This window comes from Bos taurus, chromosome 6, assembly GCF_002263795.3.
Source record: "Bos taurus isolate L1 Dominette 01449 registration number 42190680 breed Hereford chromosome 6, ARS-UCD2.0, whole genome shotgun sequence".
Classification (NCBI taxonomy): Eukaryota; Metazoa; Chordata; class Mammalia; order Artiodactyla; family Bovidae; genus Bos; species Bos taurus.
Window position 1 is genome coordinate 60,844,718 of NC_037333.1, and position 12,437 is coordinate 60,857,154.

Consider the following 12,437-nt stretch of genomic DNA (forward strand, 5'->3'; position numbering starts at 1 on the left):
AATGTAAGGCACACATGCGATCCACATACGTAATTTAAAATGTTCTGGTAGCATATTAAAACAGCAAAAAGAGGGACTTCCCTGTGGTCCAGTGCCTAATACGCCAAGCTCCCAATACAGGGGGCCCAGGTTCAATCCCTGGTCATATCCCACATGCCTCAACCAAGAGCTTGCATTGCTGTTGTTTTAGTCGCTAAGTTGTGTCTGACTCTTTGCGACCCCATGGACTGTAGCCCGGCAGGCTCCTCTGTCCATGGGATTCTCCAGGCAAGAATACTGGAATGGGCTGCTATTTCCTCCTCCAGGGGATTTTCCTGACCCAGGGCTCGAACCCACATCTCCTGCATTGGCAGGCGGGTTCTCTACTGCTGAGCTACCAGGGAAGCCCCAAGAACTTGAAACCTACAACTAAAAAAAGATTCCACGTGCCACAACTAGAAAATCCTGCATCCCTCAGGAAAGACGGAAGATCCCACATGCCACAATAAGATCCAGTGCAGCCAAGTGAATAAATAAATATTTTTTAAAAAGTAAAAAGCATGGAGAAGGAAATGGCAACCCACTCCAGTGTTCTTGCCTGGAGAATCCCAGGGACGGGAAGCCTAGTGGGCTGCCGTCTAGGGGTCACACAGAGTTGGACACGACTGAAGTGACTTAGCATAGCATAGCAGCTTTCTTCACGGTCCAACTCTCACATCCATATGTGACTACTGGAAAAACCATAGCTTTGACTAGATGGACCTTTGTTGGCAAAGTATTATCTCTGTGTTTTAATATGCTGTCTAGGTTGATCGTAGCTTTTCTCCCAAGGAGCAAGTGTCTTTTAATTCCCTGGCTGCAGTCACCATCTGCAGTGATTTTGGAACCCAAGATAATAAAGTTTGTCACTGTTTCCAAAAAAAAAAAAGTAAAAAGCAACAGGTGAAATTAATTTTTGTAATATGTTTTATATAACCCACTATCAATAGTTATTAACTATTAATTTTATATTTTTTTATATCAAGCCTTCAATATATATTTTATTCTTCCAGCACATCTCAATTCAGACTTGCCATATATCAAATGCTCACTCTTCACATATGGTTAGTGGCTAATGTGTTGAACAACACAGATATGGAAGGTATGAAGGAGACTGTCTGAGATTCTCTGGTGACATTGGCATTATCACATGCTGTTCCCCCAGAGTCTAGGACTAAGACTCCATGGCTGTGAATGGAGCTTAGAAGCAACTTGAATAGAATAAAATACTCTCTGCTGGCTGGTGGACTTGTGGACTTCGTGTGGTTTGGATGACATGGCCTGAAAATGAAGCTGCAATTGAACATTCTTTGCAATTTTGTATGTATATTAAATTGTGTAACATTAAGACTGTGAAGGTGCTGCACTGAGTATGCAAGCAAATTTGGAAAACTCAGCAGTGGCCACAGGACTGGAAAAGGTCAGTTTCATTCCAATCCCAAAGAAAGGCAATGCTAAAGAATGCTTAAACTACCTCACAGTTGCACTCATCTCATACGCTAGTAAAGTAATGCTCAAAATTCTCCAAGCCAGGCTTCAGCAATACATGAACCATGAACTTCCAGATGTTCAAGCTGGTTTTAGAAAAGGCAGAGGAACCAGAGATCAAATTGCCAACATCTGCTGGATCATGGAAAAAGCAAGAAAGTTCCAGAAAAACATCTATTTCTGCTTTATTGACTATGCCAAAGCCTTTGACTGTGTGGATCACAATAAACTGTGGAAAATTCTGAAAGAGATGGAAATACCAGACCACCTGACCTGCCTCTTGAGAAATCTGTATGCAGGTCAGGAAGCAACAGTTAGAACTGGACAAGGAACAACAGACTGGTTCCAAATAGGAAAAAGAGTACGTCAAGGCTGTATACTGTCAGCCTGCTTGTTTAACTTATATGCAGAGTACATCATGAGAAACACTGGGCTGGAAGAAGCACAAGCTGGAATCAAGATTGCTGGGAGGAATATCAATAACCTCAGATATACAGATGACACCACCCTTATGGCAGAAAGTGAAGAGGAACTAAAAAGCCTCTTGATGAAAGTGAAAGAGGAGAGTGAAAAAGTTGGCTTAAAGCTCAACATTCAGAAAACAAAGATCATGGCATCTGGTCCCATCACTTCATGGGAAATAGATGGGGAAACAGTGGAAACAGTGCTGACTTTATTTTGGGGGGCTCCAAAATCACTGCAGATGGTGACTGCAGCCATGAAATTAAAAGACACTTACTCCTTGGAAGGAAAGTTATGACCAACCTAGACAGCATATTCAAAAGCAGAGACATTACTTTGCCAACAAGGTCCATCTAGTCAAGGCTATGGTTTTTCCAGTGATCATGTATGGATGTGAGAGTTGGACTATAAAGAAAGCTGAGCACCGAAGAATTGATGCTTTTGAACTGTGGTGTTGGAGAAGACTCCTGAGAATCCCTTGGACTGCAAGGATATCCAACCAGTCCATACTAAAGGAGATAAGTCCTGGGTGTTCTTTGGAAGGACTGATGCTAAAGCTGAAACTCCAGTACTTTGGCCACCTCATGGGAAGATATGACTCATTGGAAAAGACTCTGATGCTGAGAGGGATTGGGGGCAGGAGGAGAAGGGGACGACAGAGGATGAGATGGTTGGATGGCATCACCGACTTGATGGACATGAATTTGGGTGGACTCAGGGAGTTGGTGATGGACAGGGAGGCCTGGTGTGCTACAATTCATGGGGTCGCAAGGAGTCGGACACTACTGAGTGACTGAACTGAACTGAAGACTGCTTTATTACAGAGTAAGGGCTTCTCAGGTGGCACTAGTGGTAAAGAACCTGCCTGCAATACAGGAGACTTAAGAGACACAGGTTCAATCCCTGGGTCGGGAACATACCCTGGAGAAGGAAATGGCAACCCACTTCAGTATTCTTGCCTGGAGAATCCCATGGACAGAGGAGCCTGATGGGCTACAGTTCATGGGGTCACAAAGAGTTGGACCTGACTGAAATGACTTATTGCACATGCTCACTATAATATAGACCACCTTCTCTTCCATTATCTGGTGTATTCGTCTGCTCAGGTTGCCATAACAAAATCTTGTAAACTGGGTAAGTTAACAGGAATTTTATTTCCTCACAGTTCTGGAGGTTGAGAATTCCAAGGTCAAGATGCCAGGAAAGTAGATTTCATTCTGAGGACTCTTGGCTTATAAGTAGTTGCCATCTCACTTTATGGTCAGGTGGCCTTTCTTTGATGTGTGTACTTGGAGAGAGAGGAGATTTCTCTCTTCCTCCTCTTATAAAGCCACCTATTGGCTTAGGGCTCTACCCTTATGACTTCCTGTAACCTTAATTATCTCCCTATCTCCACAATCACAGTAGGGGTAGGACTTTAATATAAAAATGTGGACACAATCCAGCCTAGTTAATTAAGCAGACAAGGACTTGGCTAACAACCATTAGCTTGGCTAACAACATTTTTTTAAAAGGTGGGAAGGTTCAGGCTTGGGAGCTCTGAAACAGAATGAAGGAGCTTCCTATTGTTGTCACTCTTGCTGGGACACTCTCCTGGACTCTTGTCCCTATTGCCTCTGAATTTGTGTATTTAGGCCTCACATCTCTTCCCTCATCAAAATATGTTGCATGAGATGCCTTGCTTTTCCCATTTTCTTGCAAATTGAGGCCTTTCACAGATTTCTGATGGTTGATTGGAGCTTCTGTCGCATCTGTGGGCCCTCACTGGGAAAGAGCCTGAGAAATCAAGGGTCAGTCTTCTACCTTGGGGAGATAAATCCACAAGGTGGGAGATTCTCCAGACACTGAAAGTATTCAAAATATGCTGGGCAGCCAGAAAATATAAATGTCCTTCACTGGCATTGAGTTCTATTATTGCTTGAAAAAAAAATCCAGTTCAGGAGACATAAATTTAACTCAAAAACAACTTAGTTTGTTAGAATTTGTTTCAAAAGCAACTGTTAAATTGTCTGCTTTCAAATTTACTTTTCTTTATACCTGAATACCTGACCTTGCTTCTAACCTTTGCAGTTGCATCATATTTTTACATCCTGGTGAATAATAGCCAAAATCTACTGGCTGGAGTATGTCAGGGGCTTGTATTCCCTTGGCTGGGAGGTGGAGTGAGTGAACAATGATGTTTCACTTATGGAAAAGGTATAAGAATAAGGAATAAGTGTGAGCCCATTATTGAAAAAACAGCATGGGTGTGAAATAGTAGGCCACCTCGGAGCTTCTCACCTATTCTGTGTGCTGCTGCTACTGCTAAGTCACTTCAGTCATGTCCGACTCTGTGCGACCCCATAGATGGCAGCCCACTAGGCTCCCCCATCCCTGGGATTCTCCAGGCAAGAATACTGGAGTGGGTTGCTATTTCCTTCTCGAATGCTTGAAAGTGAAAAGTGAAAGTGAAGTCGCTCAGTCATGCCCGACTCTTAGCAACCCCATGGACTGCAGCCTACCAGGCTCCTCTGTCCATGGGATTTTCCAGGCAAGAGTGCTGGAGTGGGTTGCCATTGCCTTCTCCAATGGTCCCTAACTGGAACTCAAATATTATTCAGCAATGGAATGGATAAACTATGGATACTCACAACAGTGGGATGCTATATAGTGACAGGAATGAACACAGCAACATGGATGAATCCTACAAATATAATGTTGAGATAAAGAAACCAGACTCTTGCATACGTATCATGAGAGTCCATCATATATAATCCACGCATACAGAGTCCCTAAACAGTCAAAACTAACCTATGTTGTTATAAGACAGGATTAGTGGCACACTTGATGGTTGGGAAGATCCTGATGAGAAGAGAGGTCTTCTGGAAAGCCGGTCATGCTGGGTGCTGGTTACAGCTTTGCTCACTGCTTAGAATTTTTAGAGCTCTGCCCTCAAGACTTGTGCTGTTTTCTGTGTATTATACTTCCATAAAAAGCTAAGTTTTGAAAAACTTAAGGAGAGTTTCCTTTGGCGTCACCACTTGTGGCTTTGGGGAAGAAATGAACTCTTTACAAATGCTGCTTTCCCCCAGAACATCAAATCTACAGTCCACATGCTTTCGGTCCACAGATTATTTCTCTCAAGGATAAAAGTTAACCACACGTTTCATTCTCTTTTGCCCTCTGGAGTATTTAGTAACTTGACTTTCCCTACTGTAACAACTGTAATCCCAATCTTGTTCCCTGACCTCTCAGGAAAGGAGGTGGTGGGGTGGAATGTATACATGCCAATTTCACATTTCATTTCCTTTGCTTCGGCAGGATGGCTTTGCCTGTACACACAATGAGTCTGTGCACACCCACACTGCTTCTGCCCTTGCTTGTACACCAGGTAGCGACATCCTTGGTGTGGTCCTTTTCTTTCTGAAGCGTTCAGGTGGGCAAGCTCTCTCCTTTTCTAATCCCACAGAGGAAAAACAACATGATGCCAACAAATATATCTGTGATCAAAATTAAATTTGTGTTCTTGTTAAGACTCAGGATAAAGCCACTGACTGTCTCATAAAAGATTATCTAAGTTAGTTTTCCAAATAAGCAGCCAAGTTTGTCTCATGATCAGAATTACTATTTTCCCAAAGCTAAAGACAGGATGAAACTGAGGAACAGTCTGCTCAACTACAGAGGCAAATTTCTGCAAGATGTGGAACTTCTTCAGAGTTAAGGTTAATGGTAATATTCATGACACTTCACCCATTACCTACTTCTATTTCTATCTGTCTGACTTAATATTCCCTGTGTGTGCTTAGTCACTCAGTCGTGTCAGACTCTTTGGGACCCCATGGACTGTAGCCTGCCAGGATCGTCTGTCCATGGGAATTCTCCAGGCAAAAATACTGGAGTGGGTTGCCATGCCCTCCTCCAGGGGATCTTTCCAACACAGGGATTGAACCCAGGTCTCCCACATTGCAGGTGGATTCTTTACCATCTGAGCCACCAGAGAAGCCCTGATATTCCTTTTATTAGGGTATTTGTTTATATAAAAAATTCTTGAGAATTTCCTGGTGGTCCAGTGGTTAAGACTCCATGCTTTCAATGCAAGGGGAGTGGGTTCAATCCCTGGGCCAGGAACTAAAATCCCACATACTGAGCAGTGCAGCCAAAAAAAAAAAAAAAAAAAAACCTCATGAAACAGACAAATTAATATAATGTTGCTCACACAAAATAGATACAAAATCTGGGGAAATGATCTCTTGACCTACATTTTAGACAACAGCGGGAAGAAAAGAAAAAAATGAGATAATGATTTTTTAAAAAAGAAAACAGTGAAAGACATATTTTCTTCCAAAGGACAAAACCCACTGGCTTAGAAAGTACTCTAGTGGTTGAGAGATCTTTGTGCCTCAGTTTCTTCATCTATAACTTGGTGAAGTGAAGTTGCTCAGTCGTGTCCTACTCTTTGCGACCCCATGGACTGTAGCCTTCCAGGCTCCTCCGTCCATGGGATTCTCCAGGCAAGAATACTAGAGTGGGTTGCCATTTCCTTCCCCAGGGGATCTTCCCAACTCAGGGATCAAACCCTGGTCTCCTGCATTCCAGGCAGACGCTTTAACCTCTGAGTCACCAGGGCTATAACTTGGTAAGGTATGAATGAGATAATGCACATAGAGGGCATGACAATTAGTGTAAATAATCAGTATTACTACGACGACTATCATCATTTGAAATTATATGTGTTTATTTTTGAATTTTCTGTCTCTCCCAATAAAAAATAAGCTCCATGATGCTGGAATCTTACCTGTGTAGTACACACAGGCATCTGCTGAATGTGTCTCAATTTCAGCAATAAGTAAAGGAAGGATGAGATTTCTCAAAGAATTTAAGGTCAATGGAACTTTCCCCTAAGAAACTCTAAAGCTGACACTGTTACCCCAAAACTGTGTTTGCTTCTTGGTGAGTGTCCACCCAAGAGATACAACCAAGCCAAAGAGGAAGAGAGAGAAGGATTTTTTACTTGCAGCAAATAAGAACACCAGGGATCATTTCCAAAGCAGTGTCTCCCTGAACAGCAAAATTGGGGAATTTTTTAGCTAAGGGCACATGCGTATTGGTGAAGGGGCTTGAGCAGAGGAGAATTTAGCATTGAATTGGGGCAGAGATCCACAGAGTCCAGACTTTAGCTGATTGAAGTTATGAGGGTCAGGAAAGTTCAACATCACCATTCCATCCTCCATCTGGGTGGGGGCCTTTGTGCGTGCAGAACTCAGATAGGTGTCAGGTTGCTATGTATCTCCCTTAAGGAGGAACTAGGATTCTGTTTTATCACTGAACTACTATTTTTTGACTACTTTTGTTTTGTTTCTGCATTTCCTCAAGATCACTAACTACAGAGACCTGTTCAAGGGCACGCACTGTGGCCAGACTTAGAGCACAAGATGGCTTCGGGCCCAAAATAGCTTACCTTATATCAAGAAAGCCACGCCTGGCTCTCTTTCTCTGAGGTGGGGTCTACCCTATGTGCTTACAGCATTACTTCAATTTTCAGCACTTGGGGAAATTTTGGAGTGCATCCACCAGGACAAATATATGATGACAATATAGGTATAAACACCAAGACAACTGCAGAAGTATTTTAATCCAAGTCCATGGACAACATATGTGATACAGCATTGTGAGGGTTAAAAAAGACGAAACAGCATGATTTATCTTATTCAAACTTTTAGGCAAGTCAAGGCTTTTGTAGGCTTATTAAAATTAATACAGTGTCTAAGTCAAGTTATACAGTGCTATGAAGTTTTGACTTTTAATTTAATGATGGAAACTTTTTTTTTTTTTAAGGATATTTTTTTATTTATTTTTGGCTGCATTGGATGTAAGCTGTGGCATATAGGATCTTTGTTACAGTGTTTGGGCTCCAGAGCAAATCCGATCTTAGTTACCTGACCAGGGATCTAACCCATGTCCCTTGCATTTGAAGGCAGGTTCTTAACCACTGGACTTTGACCAGTCTTGATTAAAATGATAGTTGAAACTAGGGGTCAACTTTAAGAATCCAAAGCATTTAAGTTAGCAATATAATAAAAGTTCATGATTATTTACATATAGTTACCAGAAAAATCTGGTCCCACCACTTCATAGGAAATAGATGGGGAAACTGTGGAAACAGTGTCAGACTTTATTTTTGGGGGCTCCAAAATCACTGCAGATGGTGACTGCAGCCATGAAATTAAAAGACACTTACTCCTTGGAAGGAAAGTTATGACCAACCTAGATAGCATATTCAAAATGTTAGGTAGGTAGAATAGGGAAAAGGAGTCCAAAATGGCAATGGGTAAAAGACAAGGAAGGTCAAAGGAAGGTCCAAGGACCAGAGTGAAGACTTCAGGCAGAACAAACAGCACTCCTGGCTAAGCCCAATTTGCATAGAGCAGGCCCAGGTGGAGGAAAAAACATATAAAAGGAGGAGCCAAAGCGCTTTCTCTCAGACTCTCTCTCTCTCCCCGACGTGTGCGTGCTCTTTTCTTTCTTTCTCTCTCTTTCTCTCTCTCTCTCTCCTGCTATCTTCTAAATAAAATGGAGCTGTAACACTGATTTGCCTAAGAGCTGTAACACGGTTTGTCCAAGACCCGAGAGCTGTGATGCGCCGAGGGCTTTAATGTCCGTTGCTCCAAATCTTTGTTGTGATGAGACAAAGAACCGAGGAACATACACTCGCGTGACAAAAAGCAGAGACAACAAAGGTCCATCTAGTCAAGGCTATGGTTTTTCCACTGGTTATGTATGGATGTGAGTGTTGGACTGTGAAGAAAGCTGAACACCGAAGAACTGATGCTTTTGAACTGTGGTGTTGGAGAAGACTCTTGAGAGTCCCTTGAACTACAAGGAGATTCAACCAGTTCATCCTAAAGGAGACCAGTCCTGGGTGTTCATTAGAAAGACTGATGTTGAGGCTGAAACTCGAATACTTTGGCCACCTCATGCAAAAAGTTGACTCATTGGAAAAGACCCTGATGCTGGGAGGGAGTGGGGGCAGGAGAAGAAGGGGACAACAGAGGATGAGATGGCTGGATGGCATCACCAACTCGATGCATGTGAGTTTGGGTGAACTTTGGGAGTTGGTGATGGACAGGGAGGCCAGGCATGCTGTGATTCACGGGGTTGCAAAGAGTTGGACACGACTGAGCAACTGAACTGAACTGAACCAGAAAAATTAGAGTTAAATCTTTAGGTGTTTTAGATCATAAAAACTGGATTACTGCTAAAATCTATTTACAAGGAAAGGATAAAAACTTTACAGTAATATTCAGATTTCTGAGTAATCTTGAGGTTATAAATATTTATGGAGCAGCATTTTTTAATGTTTAACCACTTAATGTTTTAATCTATGTCATAGAAAGTTAAATTTGCTTACCATTCTTGTGATAATTTAATCACTATGACCTCACTAATCTGGTTGTACTTTTTCAATTATCATAAAAGACTGTTGATTCTCTTAAAATTGGTAACATACTAATTTATTTCCCCTTGAATTAGTTATGTTGTAGTGAAACTGAGAGCCCTGTGGGGCCTTTCAGTATTCCCGTTTCTCATTTGTAGGAAAAGGCTCAGTGGTGTCTGACTCTCTGCCACCCCATGGACTGCAGCCCGCCAAGCTCCTCTGTCCATGGGGATTCTCCGGGCAAGAATACTGGATTGGGTTGCCATTCCCTCTCCAGGGGATCTTCCCAACTCAGGGATAGAACCCAATCTCCCACATTGCAGGCAGATTCTTTACATTCTGAGCCACCAGAGAAGCCCAGGAAAAAGGCTGTAGCCTCTAAAACCTTCCCTGTGCATGGGATTCTCCAGGCAAGATTACTAGAGTGGATTGTCATGGAGTGGTTGTCATGCCCTCCTCCAGGGGATCTTCCTGACCCAGGAATTGAACCCGTGTCTCTTACTTGTCCTGCATTAACAGGTGGGTTATTTACCACTGGCACCACCCTGGAAGCCCCAGGATATACATAACAATGTATCTCTTCAGATAAATACAATAAGACATACATAACAATATAGCTCTTTGTTCTTTTACAGGAACTAAGGCCCCCACCAGGTGAAAGAAGGTAACTGCAGCCTGGGCTGGTTGGAACCAAAAGGCTGATGATTGAGATTCATGGAACATCACTCCATTTGCTTACCATCAACCAGTCAGAGAAAGGTCACAACCCTGTAGACTTTTCTCCAAATTTTGCCCATAAAAACTCTTCCTTGAAACCCTTCTGAGAGTTTGAGCTTACTGATCATGAACCACCTGTTGCCCTTGTTTGGCCCTGCAAATAAATCTGCTCTAAATGCTGATGTTTTGATTTGTTAGGATTCACAATGCATCAGGCACATGAACTTGGGTTCAACAACGGTAGTGACCTCTGAGAGGCAGCGGTGACCAGTGACATGAAGCAAGATCTTAATTCCCTGCCCAGGAATTGAACCTGGGTAGTCTGGATGGAAACACAGGAATCCTAGCCACCAGACTAGCAAGGGCTAGAGACTGGAAGCTAATTTTCACTGGCTCTTACTCCCAGTGAAAAATTCATTTCTCACAGAGGCAAAAACTGTAAATGCAGGTACAAAGTTTATTATTAGACACAGCGTTACAACACGAGGGAGAGCACACAAAGAAACAGTTTGTTCAGTTAAGAGAGGAGCAAGGCAGAGATGCACACACTTGGAGAGAAAGGGTGCGGGCATCCCCCTGAGTGAGGAGAAGGGCAGTAAAGAGGCAGTTAAGTCATTTATATAGGATAGTTCTTTGCTTACCTTTGGCTAATTGTCTGGTTTCTTTTTCCCCACCTGACCTGCCCTAGGACCCTCCCCAACATGCGTGTGCAACTTTCCAAGATGGATTTCAGCCCAGAGGCCTATGGAATCACATATGCTGGGGTCTGCCCCTCCTTTTTATCCCCCAGGAGTCTTTCTGAGCATGTGAAATGTCTCCCTTGTCCCATGGAGAGGAAATACATGACCTCTTGATCCTTTACTCAAACAATGCTTAGCCCCTCTCTGCTCCTGTCATGACTGTTATGTGAAGGTGTCAATAGGAGACAGTCTGACTACTTACCCTGTTTCAGTTGTTATTTCCATTTCGGAGAGCAAACAGGAGGCTGGTTGTAAATGCCTAAACTGGAGCTCACCTATTCCTGCCTCAGTAGCACTATAGTCAAATGACTCATTAATTTTAAAATCATGTATTCCATTCAATTAATTTATTTGTGTCAGGCGCTGTTTTACCCCTGGGAACCAGCAATGGGCAAAACACAAGACTCCAGCATCATGATGCTTATTTTTCATTCTGAGAGACAGAAAATTATAATAAATGCATAGATAATTTCAAGTATATACAGGCATTTTGAAGAAAAGCATACAGGGCAAAGGGGTAGAGAATAAACAAGCCTATTATAGCATCAGGGAGGAAGAAATTTTCCTCTACCTTTTGAGAAATAGACTATTTCCTGCCATACCAGTAAATAAAGGATATCCCAGTCATCAGCGATTGCAATCACTACTGATTGCAGTCACCATCAATGGTGAGCTGGTGAGCCCTGGGGAACCTCAGGATTCCTCAGGACATACAGGACATTGTATGAACCTATAGGACACTGGTCCCAGATAGCTGAGGCATGTATCAAGGGTATGATTTCAGTGAGCACAGACTCTTGCATCTTCCCATACATAGACAGGTGCTAAATGAGGTATCTTGTATCCCTTTAATTAACAATAATCTTTTTTTTTTTAAACCAAGAACTCAGTTTTTAATTTCATCATTTCTTGCATTTGAAGTACTCCTCGATGACATCCTTGGCCTGAGATTCTTTGCCATAGTCCTTAACCACCAAACAACTGCAACCAAACCACTTTACGGGGTTTTCCCTCTCTGTCAATTTTTCAGAGGCCTACCCATTCCCCTAGTTTCTTGTTGTCATCTACCTTAATCAGGTTGATTTGATGCTCAGCACAAAGGGCCTCCACCAACTTGACATACATGGGCTCATCACGGTTGGATGCAAGCACACGTAGATGGGCTTGGCGCTTGTCTAAAGCTTTCACAGCTTCGCCAATTCCACGTGCTAAGCCATCGTGGATGAGCGCAGTCTTCAGCACCTCTTGCAGAGCAGTATTGACGTCTATTACACCTCCAGCAGCAATGCCTTCCTCGGCCACGGCAGTGGGTTATGGGTGGAGCCCAATCTTGAATGCACCCGAGCCTCCGCCTCCGCAGCAGCAGGGAAAGAGAGCAACAATAACCTTTTGATGTTCAAACTACCTGCCCTTTGTAGCAAAACTATATAACCTGATTCTCCCCTCACCTCAGAGCAGTTCTCTCCAGGTTACTTGAGATGCTGCTTCCCTGGCTTGAAGTCCTAAAAATTCCTGCGGAATAAAACATAACTCTCAATATTTTTTAAGTCTACACCTTCTAAGTTCTAGTTGGTCTAAGAGTTAAACTTACATCAGAT

At 42.8% G+C, this 12,437-nt stretch overlaps 1 pseudogene; it reads right to left on the minus strand.

Moving 5' to 3' along the window:
* Nucleotides 1–10,542: 10,542 nt before the first annotated feature.
* On the minus strand, nt 10,543–12,150 carry LOC784473 (small ribosomal subunit protein eS12-like; annotated as a pseudogene).
* Nucleotides 12,151–12,437: the final 287 nt, after the last annotated feature.